Source organism: Mauremys reevesii, linkage group 5, assembly GCF_016161935.1.
Source record: "Mauremys reevesii isolate NIE-2019 linkage group 5, ASM1616193v1, whole genome shotgun sequence".
Classification (NCBI taxonomy): Eukaryota; Metazoa; Chordata; order Testudines; family Geoemydidae; genus Mauremys; species Mauremys reevesii.
Genome location: NC_052627.1, coordinates 88,946,944 through 88,964,609, shown reverse-complemented (window position 1 = coordinate 88,964,609; position 17,666 = coordinate 88,946,944).

Genomic DNA, 17,666 nt, shown 5'->3' with positions numbered 1-17,666 from the left:
GACCAGCATCCTGCTGCTATGATAGTCCAGGCAGAACAGAATCTTTTCTTTACACATGAAGGGCGGGGGCTGATGGAGCTCAGCCCCCTGTTGCTATGATGAAGATGGTTAGCAGGCATCTACTTATGGGCTGATGACGAGGACGGGTAGCAGTCCTACTGCACTACACCATCTACCGCAAGGCTGATGATGACGATGGATATCAGTCATATTGCACCGTCAGCCACCCATGAGGCGGCGGGGGAGGATGCTATAGTACAGTGCCGCAGCATCGCGTCTACCAACAGCATTCAGTACACATAGGGTGACATTTAAAAGAGTCAAGAGACGATTTTTTTTCCTTTTCCTTCTGGGGGTGGGGGAGGGGGGTACATTGACGAGCTATGCCCTGAACTGCCGCGGACAATGTGTTTGACCGTACGGGTATTGGGAGCTCAGCCAAGAATGCAAATGCTTTTCGGAGACTGCAGGAACTGTGGGATAGCTTGCGTCCTCAGTCCCCCCTCCCTCCATGAGCGTCCATTTGATTCTTTGGCTTTCAGTTACGCTTGTCACGCAGCAGCGTGCTGAGTCTCTGCTACGTCGTCTGTCTGGAGATTTTTTAAAAATACTTTGGACCAGGCGTAACATTACAGTAATTCCCCTAATTAGATGCAGGAGTCTCCGAGCGAGATCACCCTGAGGACGGTCACTGAAGGAGATAGAGAGCGCATGCTGTGTGAAAGCCAGCACAAACCAGGGGCCTATGCAGCCATGCTCGGGGAGGCAATGCTCCCTGAGTACCTCATGAAAGCCTGGCGCGGAAAAGTGTGCTACCATGGAGCACCCAATAAGGCAGCTCTCCCCAGGAACCTCCTGCGGAGGCTTTTCGATTACCTCCAGGAGAGCTTCGTGGAGATCTCCCAGGAGGATTTCTGTTCTATCCCCATATATATAGACCTCCTTTTCACATAGTTCAGATTCCTGTTCCATTAATAATAAAAGTTTACATGTTTAAAGCACTTACCGACTGATCCTTTCCCTGATTCAGGGTCCGGGTTAACGGCCGGGGAGGATTGGTAGGGGATCTCCGTGAGGGTGATGAAGAGATCCTGGCTGTCGGGGAAACCAGCGTTGTAAGCGCTGTCACCTGCCTCGTCCTCCACAAACCCTTCCTCATCTTCCCCGTCCGCGAACATCGCCGAGGAACTGGCCGTCGACACTATCCCATCGTCAGAGTCCACGGTCACTGGTGGGGCAGTGGTGGCAGGCTCCGGATTGTCCGTTTGCCGCTTTGGTCTTCTGGTAGCCTTGTCTCAGGTCCTTGATTTTCACGCGGCACTGCGTTGCATCCCGGCTGTATCCTCTGTCTCTCATGGCTTTGGAGACCTTCTCGTAAGTCTTTGCATTTTGTTTTTTGGAGCGCAGCTCCGAAAGCACAGACTCCTCTCTCCACACACCGATCAGATCCAAGACTTCCCGGTCAGTCTATGCTGGGGCCCTCTTTCTATTCAGAGATTGCATGGACTCCTCTGCTGGAGAGCTCTGCATCGTTGCCGGTGCTGCTGAGCTCGCCCCGATGTCCAACCAGGAAATGAGATTCAAACTGGCCAGACAGGAAAAGGAATTCAAATTTTCCCGGGGCTTTTCCTGTGTGCCTGATCAGAACATCCAAGCTCGGACTGCTGTCCAGAGCGTCAACAGAGTGGTGCAGTGTGGGATAGCTCCCGGAGCTACTAAGGTCGATTTCCGTCCACACCTAGCCTAATTCGACATGGCCATGTCGAATTTAGCGCTACTCCCCTCGTCGGGGAGAAGTACAGAAGTCGAACTAAAGAGCCCTCTATGTCGAATTAAATAGCTTCGTGGTGTGGACGGGTGCACGGTTAATTCGAATTAATGCTTCTAAATTTGAATTAAAGTCCTAGTGTGGACCAGGCCTAAGAGATTCATAGATTCATAGATTGTAGGGCTGGAAGGGACCTCGAGAGGTCATCGAGTCCAGTCCCCTGCCCTCATGGCAGGACCAAATACTGTCTAGACCATCCCTGATAGACATTTATCTAACCTACTCTTAAATATCTCCAGAGATGGAGATTCCGCAACCTCCCTAGGCAGTTTATTCCAGTGTTTAACCACTCTGACAGGAACTTTTTCCTAATGTCCAACCTAAACCTCCCTTGGTGCAGTTTAAGCCCATTGCTTCTTGTTCTATCCTTAGAGGCTAAGATGAACAAGTTTTCTCCCTCCTCCTTATGACACCCTTTTAGATACCTGAAAACTGCTATCATGTCCCCTCTCAGTCTTCTCTTTTCCAAACTAAACAAACTCAGTTCTCTCAGCCTTCCTTCATAGGTCATGTTCTCTAGACCTTTAATCATTCTTATTGCTCTTCTCTGGACCCTCTCTAATTTCTCCACATCGTTCTTGAAATGCAGTGCCCAGAACTGGACACAATATTCCAGTTGAGGCCTAACCAGCGCAGAGTAGAATGGAAAAATGACTTCTCGTGTCTTGCTCACAACACACCTGTTAATGCATCCCAGAATCACATTTGCTTTTTTTGCAACAGCATCACACTGTTGACTCATATTTAGCTTGTGGTCCATGTACAAGGTTTATCAGGAGATCAACCCCCTCCAGGCGGCAGGGAGCCACATCAGCTCACTACACACAGTTGTTGTTCGGGGGGAATTAGTCTGTCCACGGGGTCTCCCTCGGCAGCCCTTGTGGTAACTGGAACAAACACTGTGAGCCCAGGCTCAGGGCTGAGTGGTAGCAGTACAAACAGTCAGGGCTCAGGCCGTCAGGCAGGGCTGAGTGGTAGCAGTACAAACAGTGAGGAGCCCAGGTCCTGGGTCAGGGCGGGGCAACAATGAGTCAGGGCTCAGGCCTTCAGGTAGGGCTGAGCAGTAACAATAGGGCCAGGCCTCCTCAGGCCTGGGGGAGGAGGAGACTGCCACCCACGAATTGGGTGGCAATGGGGATGCAGGCCCTCCCACTGCACTGCGTCCCAGCCCGGGGCACTAGCAGCGGCAGAAGACCCGTTGCTTAGTCAGTGGGGATCCTGGCCGCAACACACCGACATGGGCTCTGGCAGTGCTGCAGCCAGACTAGGGTCGGCTCCCCCCGGGCTACTTCCAGACTCCCCCTCTGGTCGTACCTGGGTCCAGGTGTTGTCCTCTGGGGGGTCCAGGACCATGGGTTCTTCGGGGCAGTGGGCGGTCGGCAGGCCTGGCAGCTCCTCCGGGTAGCGAGCGCAGGGCAGGTCCAGCAACTCCTCCGGGTAGCGGGCGCAGGGCAGGCCCAGACAGTCCTGGCGGCTGTCTTGGGCTGCGGGGTTTTCTCAGTCGCAGGCCAGGCCGGAGATGTCTGGTCTCTCCAGCGGCTGGCCTTACTGAGCTCTGAGGGCGAGCCTTTATACTTCCGGGTTGTCGCCTGACCCTCTGAGGGGTGGGCTCAGAGCTCCCTAGCTCCGCCCACTCCGGCCTCCGGATGGGCTCTTCCCCCTCCGGGGTGGCGGGGAGTCACACCGGCTCACTACAGTCCACTATAACCCCTAGATCCCTTTCTGCCATACTCCTTCCTAGACAGTCTCTTCCCATTCTGTATGTGTGAAATTGATTGTTCCTTCCTAAGTGGAGCACTTTGCATTTGTCTTTAATAAACTTCATCCTGTTTACCTCAGACCATTTCTCCAATTTGTCCAGATCATTTTGAATTATGACCCTATCCTCCAAAGCAATTGCAATCCCTCCCAGTTTGGTATCATCTGCAAACTTAATAAGCTTACTTTCTATGCCAATATCTAAGTCGTTGATGAAGATATTGAACAGAACCGGTCCCAAAACAGACCCCTGAGGAACCCCACTTGTTATACCTTTCCAGCAGGATTGGGAACCATTAATAACTACTCTCTGAGTATGGTTATCCAGCCAGTTATGCACCCACCTTATAGTAGTCCCATCTAAGTTGCATTTGCCTAGTTTATTGATAAGAATATCATGTGAGACCGTATCAAATGCCTTACTAAAGTCTAGGTATACCACATCCACCGCTTCTCCCTTATCCACAAGACTCGTTATCCTATCAAAGAAAGCTAACAGATTGGTCTGACATGATTTGTTCCATGCTGGCTATTCCCTATCACCTTACCACCTTCCAAGTGTTTGCAGATTATTTCCTTAATTACTTGCTCCATTATCTTCCCTGCCACAGAAGTTAAATGAACTGGTCTGTAGTTTCCTGGGTTGTTTTTATTTCCCTTTTTATAGATGGGCACTATATTTGCCCTTTTCCAGTCTTCTGGACTCTCAACATCACAAACAGGTCAATGCATCCAGATAGCTCAAACATGTCAAATTCCATTACTAATGTTTTAGTATCAAGCCTTCTCTGATTGCTATTTGCAGTCCACTTCAGAGTGGTCAGTTTCCTTTTGGGTAAAAACTTTCTTGCAGTTAGTTATTGCATAGGGCTGATTTACAGCCAAGCAGGAATAAAGCGCTCAATACACACTGAAAGCAGTAAGGTGATTGACAAAAGCTATGGTTTAGATTACAACATAATTGAAGGTCTCAGGTACACACAGACTTGCTGTCTCTCAGTTCCCAAATCCTTTATCTTCTCCTTTGATTTCTAGTTTATATGCCAAAAATTGATATTACATCACCTGCTATACAAACTGATACATGGAACAGTGTAAAAGCAGCCTTAATTTATACTACTATTCTTGCCTCAAAATCTTAACTAGGTTATTCTTTCAGGAAGCACAAATCTTTGTGTATATGTTGCTCCTGCTGCGTAAGGCCTGCATAGCAGCCTTTGCAGATTTTGGGCAAAATCAGAAGGAAGAACGACTTCTGTATCATCCCTCCCTCTCTCCACCCATGACTTGGAAACTTACCAGGATACAGGGCAGAGGTCAGACAGGGAGAATAACTGGGGTGCAAGGCTGATGGTGGGAGACGGTTTGCTGAGGCCTGGACTGGGGATGAGATGTGGTATGTTACAAGCTGAGGGTGTAATCAGAAAAATGTATTTAAGGGGCAGAGATGAACAAACATCAGTTCTCAAGAGAAGGAGAGTTTTCTTTCTTCTGTAAAATCCAGAGCCCACTTCTTTGTCAAGTAAACAGGCTAAAATTAAAGCAAAGCTACATTTGTCACATACAAACAAACTGAATTAGATATATGTTGAAAGTGACCTCCAATCAGCATGCCAAGCCAAGTGCTTTCCCTCACAGAAATTAAGAGGAATTAGTTGCTCCTTGTCATAGTTTGCCTACTATTTAGGAAGCCTTGTTTCCACGCAGCACACCCTGACAGAATGTTAACGACAATGTGAAGAAAGCAAGCCCATGGCTGTCATTTCTGATGCAAGTCAAGATGATTACAAAGTAATAATCTGTAGTTCTTCAATGGTGAAGGTGCAATTAGAGCTAATTTGCTTCTCACCTCACTCTCAGAATCTATACACTGTCACATGGAGGCTCTGGATTAGGAAGAGACAACTTTCCACATACACCTAAAACCCCCAAATCATCACGATCGGTTCGCCAAACAATGGACTGGTACGGATAGGAACCATTCCCAATCGGTAAAACGACCCTTAACGAATGCAGCAAAAGGAATTAAGCTTGTCAAAGCTCTTTAATTGGTAAGACAACGCTAATGATGAGAAAACTCCACAGGGATGCTCAACTGTGGTCAAGATGGGATTCTTTCAAAGTTAAGTCAACATGGAAGAGAAAAAAGAATCCATATAGCCCTAGGGGTTGAGGCCGTTACAGGCCAGTTCACTCACTGCTGGGAATCTCCTTTCAGTGCAGTTTTGGCAATGTGACACTCCTTTATTTCTCTGTACCCAGGCACTCTCCTTTAGTCCTCAGCTCCACTGACAGTTCACCTACAGCAACATTTCCCAAAGTGGGGAGGGACACAGGAGCAGCCAGGGAGCATGGGGAGAAGATGTATAAATTAAGATAGGCAGATCTTTAAAAACGCATGGTAAGGCTGAAGGAGGGCATGATTCGATTCATTTTCCTGAAAAAGTTTGGAACTTACTGACCCAAAGTATTTCGTGGTATGGTGGAATGTAGTCTCACTTCACGTTTGTCTTATTTTTAAACGTTTCTGGATGGCATCATTGTTGCTGAGAAACACTAGTTGCATTGTTGCTCATTCTGAACAGTAGTACAATTCCTTATTGGTCCAGGCTAAGGTATCTGAATCTTGGCACGTGAAGAGCCAGATTGTTCTCCTTATCCCTTGTTTCAGCACCATGCAGGGACAACGGCAACAAAGTTTGTGGGGGCAAAAGGTTTCGGTTAATGGAAACTGAGCCATCAGGATCCCCAGATTTAGTAGCTGCAGCAGTCCTGCCACCTATTTCCCAGCCAGTCCCACTCATTCCCTACTGATGCTTGCTGTCTCCCTCTGTGACAAATAGAGGTATAAAATGTACATTGCTGACACCAAATAAGTGCTATAGTGTGAGCTCAGCCAGCAATCAGCAGGAAGCTTATCTGCTGAAGTTTGAAGGTTTAAAGTGGCTTGTTTCACAGAATTACTAAAATGCCAGCAAACAAATAGCTGCAATAAAAACAAAGCATATATCATACCTATTATACGTGTTCATAAAGAATATATCCCTATTGCAACAGAATGGTAATGGTGCTTATAGATTTAATGCTCCCCCCCACACCTCTAGTGCCAAGATAAAAATATAGAGGAGTAAATTTTCAAGAGCCTCTTTGAGGACTCTACTTGTGTGTGCACAAAGTTCAGCTCATGCTTGTATGTGCCTGCACTTCCATGCTGGTGCAAACGCTAATGTTTATAATCAGGTATGTGCTGGACTATTAAAAGCATATGTTCAATGGCTGCTCCTGCAAAGCATGCAATTTTATGCACATACAGAATCTAAAGATTTACCTCATGATATACAGTTTTTTGTTTCAATAAATCAAACTCTATGCTGAGCATAAGATGTGGCCTATGTCTCTTTTCTCCTTTCTTCTGATGCTTCAGGCCCCCCTCCAGGGCCGCCCGGGGGGGTGGGGCGCAAGTGGGGCAATTTGCCCCAGGCCCCGAGCCCCGCAGGGGCCCCCACAAGAATATAGTATTCTATAGTATTGCAACTTTTTTTTATGGAAGGGGCCCCCAAAATTGCTTTGCCCCAGGCCCCCTCAATCCTCTGGGCAGCCCTGACCCACCCAGTGTATAAACTCAGTTCCACTTTTTCCAGGAAAGGACTTTGTTTCTTCGGCTATTTTATTGTCCATTTTCCTCACAGGCCGTTTCTTCCACTTGGACAGGTTTCTCTCTCTCTCTCCCCACCCCAATTGCCACTCTCAGACTACACCTGCCCCTCTCTGTATGTTCTGGAACTAAGATCAGGCTCGTGCATGTTTATCAGCTTGCTTTCAGTAGCCTAGCAAAGCCTCACTTTACAAAGTCACTCCAGAAAATGGATGCATTGAAGTGCAGAGCCTCTGAACCTTGATGTGATAAAGCAGATTATATTTTCAGTGCTCCCAGAAGCACATGTCAGAGAAGGCTAACTGTTATGTCAAAGCAATTGATCTAGCTGTGACTCTGCTCTTACATATCAGACATCATATAGTGCTGACATGTGACTCTTGACAATTACAAAACTATCTAAGTTATAATATTACAGTCATGAAATGTCACAGAAGGAAAAAAAAATCTTATTCCACAAAATGAGTGCATTTTATGAATGTGGAAGTTTTGCAACAGTATAAAAAGAGTATTTTTAATATAATCCCTGTGCTGTTCTGGCCCAATAGCAGAGTATTTTCCCCAAGACTAGTAAGATAATATTACAATTTCAAATACAGATTTAATGCTCTGTTTGTAAGTAATCATTGCACAGCTATGAATACACATTTTAAGTTGCACAATTAAATAAATAAATAATGTAACTTCAATATTCACAGATCCATTATTTAAATACACCTTGTGAATCATGCAAATGTATGCCTTTAAGGCACAGTCAGGGCAGTCACTCAAGACTGGGCACAGTTCTTCCCTAATGCTCTAGTACTATTCTAACTCTATACACAGGTTATTTCTCATAACTATTACCACAGTTTTATCAACTTTCCATGTAACCCACCAGACCAATAGTTATTTGCCTTTTATACAGTGTTACTATGGTCACAAATGACTATACTGTATGTCAAACCAAGTACATGTGTTTGGGTTAGGAAGAGAACAGGAAAAAGTGGAAACAGATTCGGAGACTTGAGCATCTTTAAAGATGAAAGCATCATAAGAACATAAGAAAGGCCATACTGGGTCAGACCGAGGGTCCATCTAGCCCAGTATCCTATCTTCCGACAGTGGCCAATGCCAGGTGCCCCAGAGGGAATGAACAGAACAGATAATCATCAAATGATCCATCCCCTGTTGCCCATTCCCAGCTTCTGGCAGGATTATATTTTCCATTAGTACATTCAAATATTTCATAAGAGCTGTCATTGCCTTGTGCTAAGAAGGCACGACACAGCTCTTAAAGAGCTCATACACAGATCTGTATTGCTTTACACAACTCTACAAAGTAAGATAATACCTTGGAATGCATGATCTTAGAAGGAACGGGTGGGAAAATAAATCCTGAGCAGTGGATGAGCATACTGGGCCAGATCCTGGGCCATGCACTTCACATGGCTGACAGCACAAAAAGGAGAAAAGATGGCTTTAAACCCCAGGTCTGTTTAGGCACCAATCCAGTCTCCAGTGTTAAGTGGAGCAGCCTGAGGACTTGCTAACAATAACCTTTAAAAGGTTATTCCAATAGCAGCAATGCCACAATTACACTCCCCTTCCCATGGCCACACCTATACTCTGGAAACTGGGGTGAGTGGGACAGGGGAAAACAGTGTAGGAGCTGCTAGGATGGCTCTACACCACTGAAGGACTCCCCTGAACAAAGGAATCCTTCAAACTGCAGATGTGCCAGGTTGAGCTGCACAAAGTGGTGGTAAACAGGCACAAAATAGGTGCAGTGCAGCAAAGAATCTGAGCCGCTGCAGTCTATATCAACCTCTGAGAGTATGATAGCTAACACTGGGCAGAACCAACTTCTTACCCTGCCAGGCTGGCAATGGGAAGGAAGGCAACATAGCTCGCTGTTAGTGGAGAGTATAAACATTCTTTTACAGAGCTTAAAGAATTTTGTGAATTCCCTATTTTCCCTCATAGCCACATAAAATAATCACCCCATGGTCGACTTCATGACTTTTTCTTTGGAAAAGTGATTTTATCAGCAATAAGATAATCATTGCCAAACAGTAGATGATGGGATTGTAAAAAACACCTGAGCTTGTCAGAGTCCTGTCTTCACACAGTTTCATGGCTGGAGCTGCATGGATGGTGAAATATGTACCATTTTTGCCAGTGCAGACACAGCCCAGGAGACAAGTCATCTTAAAATTTTCCACTACTTGCATCCGAAGAAGTGGGTATTCACCCACGAAAGCTCATGCTGCAAAACGTCAGTTAGTCTATAAGGTGCCACAGGATTCTTTGCTACCTTAAAATATATTTTCAACCATGTATCCAGGAGTTCCCTGAAATATACAAAGCTCTTTGCTCCTCAATTCCGTTGGACAGCTGTGGAATGGCAACTACCGCAGAACCTAGTTTATACCTGGAACTAATGTGACATTGTTGTGGAAATGCTTGAGGAAATTAAGGTTGCTTTCAGTCTGGGAATGAAAATGGGGTTGGATGTAGCAGGAAGCAGAGGGGCAAGACAAATCAAGTGTTGGTTTATTGGCTTGCATGCTTTATTGTACCATCATTTCTAAGCTTCTAGCTTCAGATGTCAGCAGCAGGTGACTTGCTTGCTGACTGATTATTAAGGACAGTGCACCACAGTGCAATGCTGTAGAAAGTTAAAAATGGTCCTTTTCTCAACATTATATGAAACCAACAGGAAAGCATTGGAGAATTGTGACCAGGGAGTTTCAGGCAGACAAGAACAGGATGAAACAAGAAACTATAGTGGCTCAAAAGAAGATACGAAACATTTCAGAGGTTGTTTTTTGTAAGTGAAATGAAGGATGGAGGTGATGACAAACAGAGTTAAGACAGACCTATCAACATTCCTTGTAAAGCATATGGCCCAGTTACTTAGTGTTCACTGACTAATCTTGCTGTGTGCCATTGCCCATTATTGTACCAGCATTCTGACTGGCTTTTCATCAGAGACAACTGAGTTTGCCTAATATGTAATGTGTTTTATGATATGGATTATAGCCTTCAAAGTCTCGGACTGGCTTTCCTCAGATTTCACAACCATCATCTCATGGATTGTTTTCAGTCTGGCTCACCACTAGTACAAAACCCAACAGCTTTGACCACAGTCCCCTCTGTTTCTTTAGTTTAAATTATTTAAGATGAAAGACAAACAATCCGAACCCAACACCATAATTGTTACACGTGCAATGCTTTGGAAACTTTAAATGCTGAAAACAGAGACTGGTGAGGCATTGAGGAAAATACATGAGCCAGGTCCTGAGTGGATTTGGAGTCACACCTTATGTAATCATTTTCTCACTTTTCTGTATGCTGACATGTTCGAAGCCAGACTAGAAAATCTGGTTTGTCAGATAGAGTGAATAGCTGTTAGTTATTCAGAAAGGTGTCCAGTGAGTTAGAAAGTAAAATTTTGCAGTGTGTAAGGCTGTTTTACAGGGACACTACAACTTTGTACCTTTCATTTGCATCTATAGCAGTTCATGGATATTGCAATGAATAAAGAAACATTCAGAACTCAGGAGTATAAGTATTCAGATGCCAGCTAAGAATCAGCAGTTAAGTCTGGCAGATTCTTGTATTTCTGTGGGAAGGTCAGCTAAACAAGTGTCCTTTTTAAAAAATAGGCATCTGTTTTAGTTTTATTAATTTTGACTTTATTTATCAGCAGGACACAAGAGTGTTAAAGCTGGTACAAAACAGTAGCCTGCCGTCCAGCAGGGAAGACCCAAATGTGCTAGGTGTCAGTTTCAAGATAAATACGGTAATTTGTTGAAGTAAAATTGAGCTTCCTGGATGAAACCCCCCACTCTCCTGGGACGCTGCATTTGGGAGACTATTAGCAGCCATGTGGCAGCCATGCCCTGCTGGGACTGCTGGTGATTGAAATGTGGTCGAACAATGGCCAACGGAGGATGGCAGGGGATGAAAGGAGGAGACAGAAATCTTCAATCAAAAAGCTTGTGTCTTACCTAACTACCCCGGTGTCTGTGACAATTTGCAGCAGCGCGGACTATCACCACGGGAAGGGAAAACGTCCCATTTCAATTGAAGTCTCTGGTCATCCTTATAGGGGCTAACGCAGTTAACTACTTGACTGTTTTCTCTCCTTTATTGCTTATTATGCTGTACATCTATGGCCCATATTTAAGAGTAGACAGTTTTAAGGTTTAATAAGTAAAGATCAAATTAAGCATCTGGGAACCTATAGCAGTGGGATGACTACTAAGAAGTTTTAAAACTCCACTCCTTTTCATTTTAAGATTAGAGTAGCTTTCCTTTTTAATGTGACTAGAGAGATCTAGGAGTGTCTGTTTTGCTAACTCTGACTGACATATAAGAAGGTGGGTTCCTTATAAGGTGTACAGTTGGCCACTGGGTACAAGAATACATTTATTAATGGAAGAGCTTTTAGTTCTGTCCCAGCTTCCATAACAGGAATTTTAGAAAAGGCAATATAATTTACCATATAACTTTTAAACAGCCAATGTAGATACCCTTCCAGAAGCTATGATTATACATTGAAGCTGATAAATGAAGCGTGTACACACACACACACACACACACACACACATATGGTCTCATTATTTAGTTAATGGGGGATTTGAAATTGCTGGAAATGTTATGTATTTAAATAAGTGTGGTTTGAGATTTTACCTTAAGATTTAAGCTAAATATTGTTGCCTGAGAAAAACTTAACAAAAACAACCAAACACAAACTGTGAGACAGTTCTGTTTTCCTTCTTTAATTAATCCCGATCTCAGACCTCAAAGGCAACATCATTTATCTTGAGTACTAGATACCCAGTTAATGGTCTTCACAATTATCCAATTCTTTCGCAAGGGCTGTACCCCCACCATTGATAAGATTTAACAATCTGAGATCTGGCTGAAATCTGCCAATGCCATCACAAGTGTAACCGCATACTCAAGAGAAGGAAATCAGAGAAAACCCTACAGGGAATGCTAGGACAGCACCACATGGATTTTTTTAAAGACATTTTAGTGATAAATTGACCCTTGTACTTTGACATATGACAGTGATACATGCCAACATAACACTGCTTATCAACATCTGTGTACAACAGGACTGAAGTTACCAGGCTGCATTTTGCCGCCCCAAGCTGCCTTCGGCGGCTTGCCTGCGGGAGGTCCCCGGTCCCGCGAATTTGGCGGCATGCCTGCGGGAGGTCTGCCGAAGCCGTGGGACCAGCAGACCCTCCGCAGGCATGCCGCCAAAGGCAACCTGCCTGCCGCCCTCGCGGCGACCGGCAGAGCACCCCCGTGGCTTGCCGCCCCAAGCATGTGCTTGGCGTGCTGGTGCCTGGAGCCGGCCCTGCTCCAGTGGAACTTTGGCGGTAGGTCCTTCGCTCGCTCCGGGTCTTCGGTGGCACTTCGGCGGCGGGTCCTTCAGTGCCGCTGAAGACCTGGAGCGAGTGAAGGACCCGCCGCTGAAGTGCCGCCAAAGACTCGGAGCACCACCCGGTGAGTACAAGCCCCACGTGTTTTTTTACATTTTTTTTTTAAGTCATCCCTGCCGGGGCCCCGTCGAAACTGTTTGAATTGGGCCCCGCACTTCCTAAAGCTGGCCCTGGGTGGGGGAGGGGGAAGAAGCAGTAGATGTGATACATCTTGATTTTAGTAAGGCTTTTGACAAATCACCCACAACGTTCTCATAAACAAACTAGGGAAATGTGGTCTAGAATGATGAAATTACTATAAGGTGGGTGCACAACTGGTTGAAAGGCCGTACTCAATGGTTCACTGTCAAACTGGGAGGGTGTATCTAGTCGGGTCCCACAGGATTCAGTCTTGAGTCTGGTGTTATTCAATATTTTCATTAATGACTTAGATAATGGAATAGAGAGTATGCTTATAAAATTTGCAAACCCTCCCAGCTGGTATCCTCTGCAAGCACTATGGAGTACAAGATTAGAATTAAAAAAAGACATTGACAAATCAAAGAATTGGTTGAATTCAACAAGATGAAATTCAATCAAGAAAGTGAAAGTAGTCATTTACAAAGAAAAAAATCAAAGGCATAATTATAAAATAGGGACTAACTGGCTAGGTGATAGTACTGCTGAAAACAATCTGGGGGTTATGGTGGATCACCAATTGTACGAGAGTCAGCAATGTGATGCAGTAGTGAAAAAGGCTAATATCACCCTGGGGTGTACTAACGGGTGTCATATGTAAGACAAGAGAGGTAATTGTCCCACTCTGCTCAACACTTGTGGAGCCTCAGTTGGAGTACTGTGTCCAATTCTCGGCACCACACTTTAGGAAAGATGTGGACAAACAGGACAGAGTCTAGAGAAGTGCAATAAAAAAAAATCAAAGATTTAGAAAAACTGACCTATGAGGAAAGGCTAAAAAAACTGGGCATGTTTAGTCTGGAGAAAAGGGGTGGAAGGGGGGAGAATCTGATAATCTTCAAATATGTTAAGGGCTGTTATTAAAGAGGACTGATCAATTGTTCTTCATGTCCACTGAAGTTAGGACAAGAAGTAAGGGGCTTAATATGCAGCAAGGGAGACTTAAGTTAGATATTGGGGGGAGGGGGGAAACTTTATAACTATAAGGGTACTTAAACTCTGGAATAGACTTCCAAGGGAGGTTGTTGAATCCCCATCACTGGAAGTTTTCAAAAACAGTTTGGACAAATACCTGTCAGGGATGGTCTACAGTTACCTGGTCGTGCCACAGTGCAGGGAACCAGACTTGATGACTTCTTAAGTTCCCATCCATCCCTACATTTCTATGATTCTATGAAAACATATAGGTCTCAATTCATCTTCAGTAAAACTTCTTGACATCTATGGAGTTACACCAGAAGACATTTAGCCCAGTTTGCCTTTGGAAAGTGAAGATTAGTAAGATTTTCATTTTTACAATTTTATTTTATTTAGAGAGAGAGAGACTAATATATATATTAGTCTTTCTGGTAACCCAAATTGATGATATGTTTTCCTTAATAGTTTATCGCTATCATTAAAGAATAGGTTTCAGAATCAATATTTTAGTGCTTTAACAAACAAATAGTTGCCTTGTCTTAAAATGTATGCATAATATTCATGTTCATAAAACTATTTATCAGGGTTTCAGACATTTAAATCAAACTGAGTCAAAGCAGAACACTATAAACTTCAATCTGATGCAACTTAATGTCAATTTTGTTCAATTTTTTAACCCAAATACTCTTATGGTTGGGACAGGCAGCAGAACAACATATAATGGACAAAAGAGGGCGCTGTTTTGCTACATCTTATCTCACGGAAGGCAGCTTTGTTTCCACTACAGTGCAGTTGCAGTTCAGAGCTGCTTCCAGCATTTCATAATACAGGAAATAGCGATTATGTAGACTGTAAAAGATTAGATATTGAGCTCTGCTGTTACCAAAAAAACAAAACAAAAAATCCAAAAGAGGACGTAAAAAAAATCTAAAAAAATCCTTCCCTTTTCGTACTAATATAGTTGAAGATTTTCTCTTTCACTAATTATACACATTAAAAATTCTTCACCTTTTTATAGTTCTCTGTTCATTATCAGAAGAAAAGAAATACTTAGGGCAACATTCTTTCCCAATTGTATGTAAGGGGAACTCATCCACTGGAATTAATTCGTGTACAGCTGGAACATCTGGCCATAAGTAACTATGTAGTCATTATCCCATCTTTACTCAGGCCAGAGAATATATTGCCTGAATAAGGTCTAGGTAAGAACTGCACAATTTGGCCCCCTATATCTACATTTTTAACAACCCGATTACATAGGGAAGCACAGGCTTTATATGCCATATGGGGAGCTACTTGTGTTTATTTATACCTAAAACTGACCACATACACATTGCATGGGTGTAACCAGCCTAAGTAGTATGTTCCTATTCATGGATATGCTGCAGTACAGCCCAGCAAAAGACACATGCAACATTTCCACAAGAGTGCTGTTGTGAGGTGGGTTTACAGCAGAAATTGGGGGCAGACAGAGAACACACAGTACGTGGCATGCTACACCCTTGTAAAGCCATGTTTTTCCTGACTAACTCTCTGCTACTATGCCAGGATAGTCTGAGGGGGCCACAACACCACAGCTGGCAGTTGGATTTGCCTGACAGAGAGAAGCCCAGGAACGGTGACTTTCCAGGTTTTTCAAATTGGTGAAAAAATAAATCAAACAAATGAACAGCCAATGAATAAGTTCTTCTTGTGACAAATAAATGGTGAGAGTTAGAAAATGAATGAGCAGACATCTGAAAGGACGGATGTGGAGAAAGCCAATGGAAGTCCAGCTGATGACACACTAGATTTTCCACATGTTGACATCTGTGCACACAAGATGCATTATCACCAGTATGCACACTGTGGGTTTGAAAATATAGGGCCCAGTCCTGCACCATTGAGGACAAAGGAATTTTTGCCTTTGATTGCAGTGTGTGCAAGACTGGAGTTTTAAAGAGTCAGATTTAACCGCCTTCTTAAATCCACTCTTATTCCACAAAGCACTTAACCGTAAAAACTTAATGTTGAGCACATGCTTAAGCACATGTCTAGATGCTTGGTTTACAGGGATGGACTGCTAATTCAGGGCCTGACAGAGAACATGAATTTTGAAAGCAGCAGGAAAAACACTTCATGCAGAATATAGCAGCTGCCCCTCCCCCCAACAGCCTTCTCCTACTATCCTCAAAAACTACCACACATAGAGAAAGCAAGACCCTGAAGCAGCATTTTTGCCTGGACTACATATCTCTAGGGATCTATCTGTAGGTAAGTTTTATTTGTATTCATTTGTTCTTTTATTTGTGTTCTTTAAAATGTGCCAATGAGCTCTCCGTGCACAGTTTAGTTTTAAAAAACCCCACATCCTACAAAAATAAACCAATACAAAAGTTTTGATGCTATATTCTATCTACTTTAGGGACATATACAACCTCCCCCCATCACCATTGAAGCTAAGTGTCTCATAGTCTTTAATGTATTTATCCTCACAACAAGCCTGTGAGGTAGAGAAGTAGCATAGTCCCATTTTACAGATAGGAAAACTGAGGCACAGAAGGGGTTAAATGACTTGCCCAAGTTCACAAGAAAGTATGTGGCACTACAGGGACTTGAATCCAAGTCCTAGGCTAGTGCCCTAATCACAGGACTATCCCTTCCTCTCTATTTTACGGAAGACAACATAGTCAGATTTTTATTTGAATCAAAATCTTGCTCTTTTCATGCTACAAAGTGGATTAGTAACAATAATCTAATCAGTTCCTCTTCCTATGCTATCAGATATCCCTCTGACCCTGTAAATATTAACTTCCCTGCAGCCTCTGACTGCAACTTGGCAGCTCAGTTTTTAAGCTGTGAAAAGCCAGAGTAAGGCTATCCCAAAACAACATATGGATGCTTGTATTATTCCCTTCTTCTACTAGAGTCTGATCTTCAGTCATTGCTCAAGCAGAACTCTTATCTAAGGGCTGGGACAGGGTGAGGGGAATATTTATTTTTGTGTCATCAGGCCAATCAGGCTAATGACCCATTGCAATTAGGGTCATTATTTTCTTTGGGGCGGAGGGAAGATAGAGTAGAGGTATGTGGGCATGAAGGAGAGGGATTAAAATGGGGGCACCAGGGCAAAAGGGAAAGAGAAAGATATACATTTTAAAATATTCAAGGTTTAGGGGAAAATGTAATGAGTTTTCACTCAACTAACATATCACTCATCCCAGTCTTTATAATGTTCCAGGTTCTCTCCTTGATAGGGCATCACGTTTTCCCTGTTGGACTATTGAAAGAGGAGGAGAGACAAGGTGGGTAAGGTAATATCTTTTATTGGACCAACTTCTGTTGGTGAAAGAGACAAGCTTTTGAGCTTACACAGAGCTCTTCTTTAGGTCACTTTCTCTAAATGCATTCCTTTAGTGAAAGAACCTGTGTTATTTTGACACATCAGCATGTGGAAACACCCAAACACATGGACAAAGAAAAAGCCAACAAAAGAGTAGGTTGAAAAACAGAAAAATAAAATTTAAAAAAAAATCATCCAAAGCCTGGGGAAGACCATGTCAGCAAGGAGGAGGGGAGGGGGGAAAGAAACCAACATGGATAGAAAGGATATGTACCTCATCGCCAGTATTCCCAAAGAGAATCTTTGCTGTTCCTATTTGAGGTCAGGACACATACAAAAACAAACCTACATATGTAACAGATTACTACAAACACAAGGGAAGGGTGTGGATCATAGCAAATCAAAAGCCAAAGATATATGATGCCTCAAGCTAACATAGAACAATAATAATATTTAGCACACACGTCAAACCTCTCACATGAGGAAATTGCTATAATTTTGATCATTTGTTAAGGGCTGACAGTGCACTCAGAGTTGTACAAAACATAAATAAATCAAGTTCCT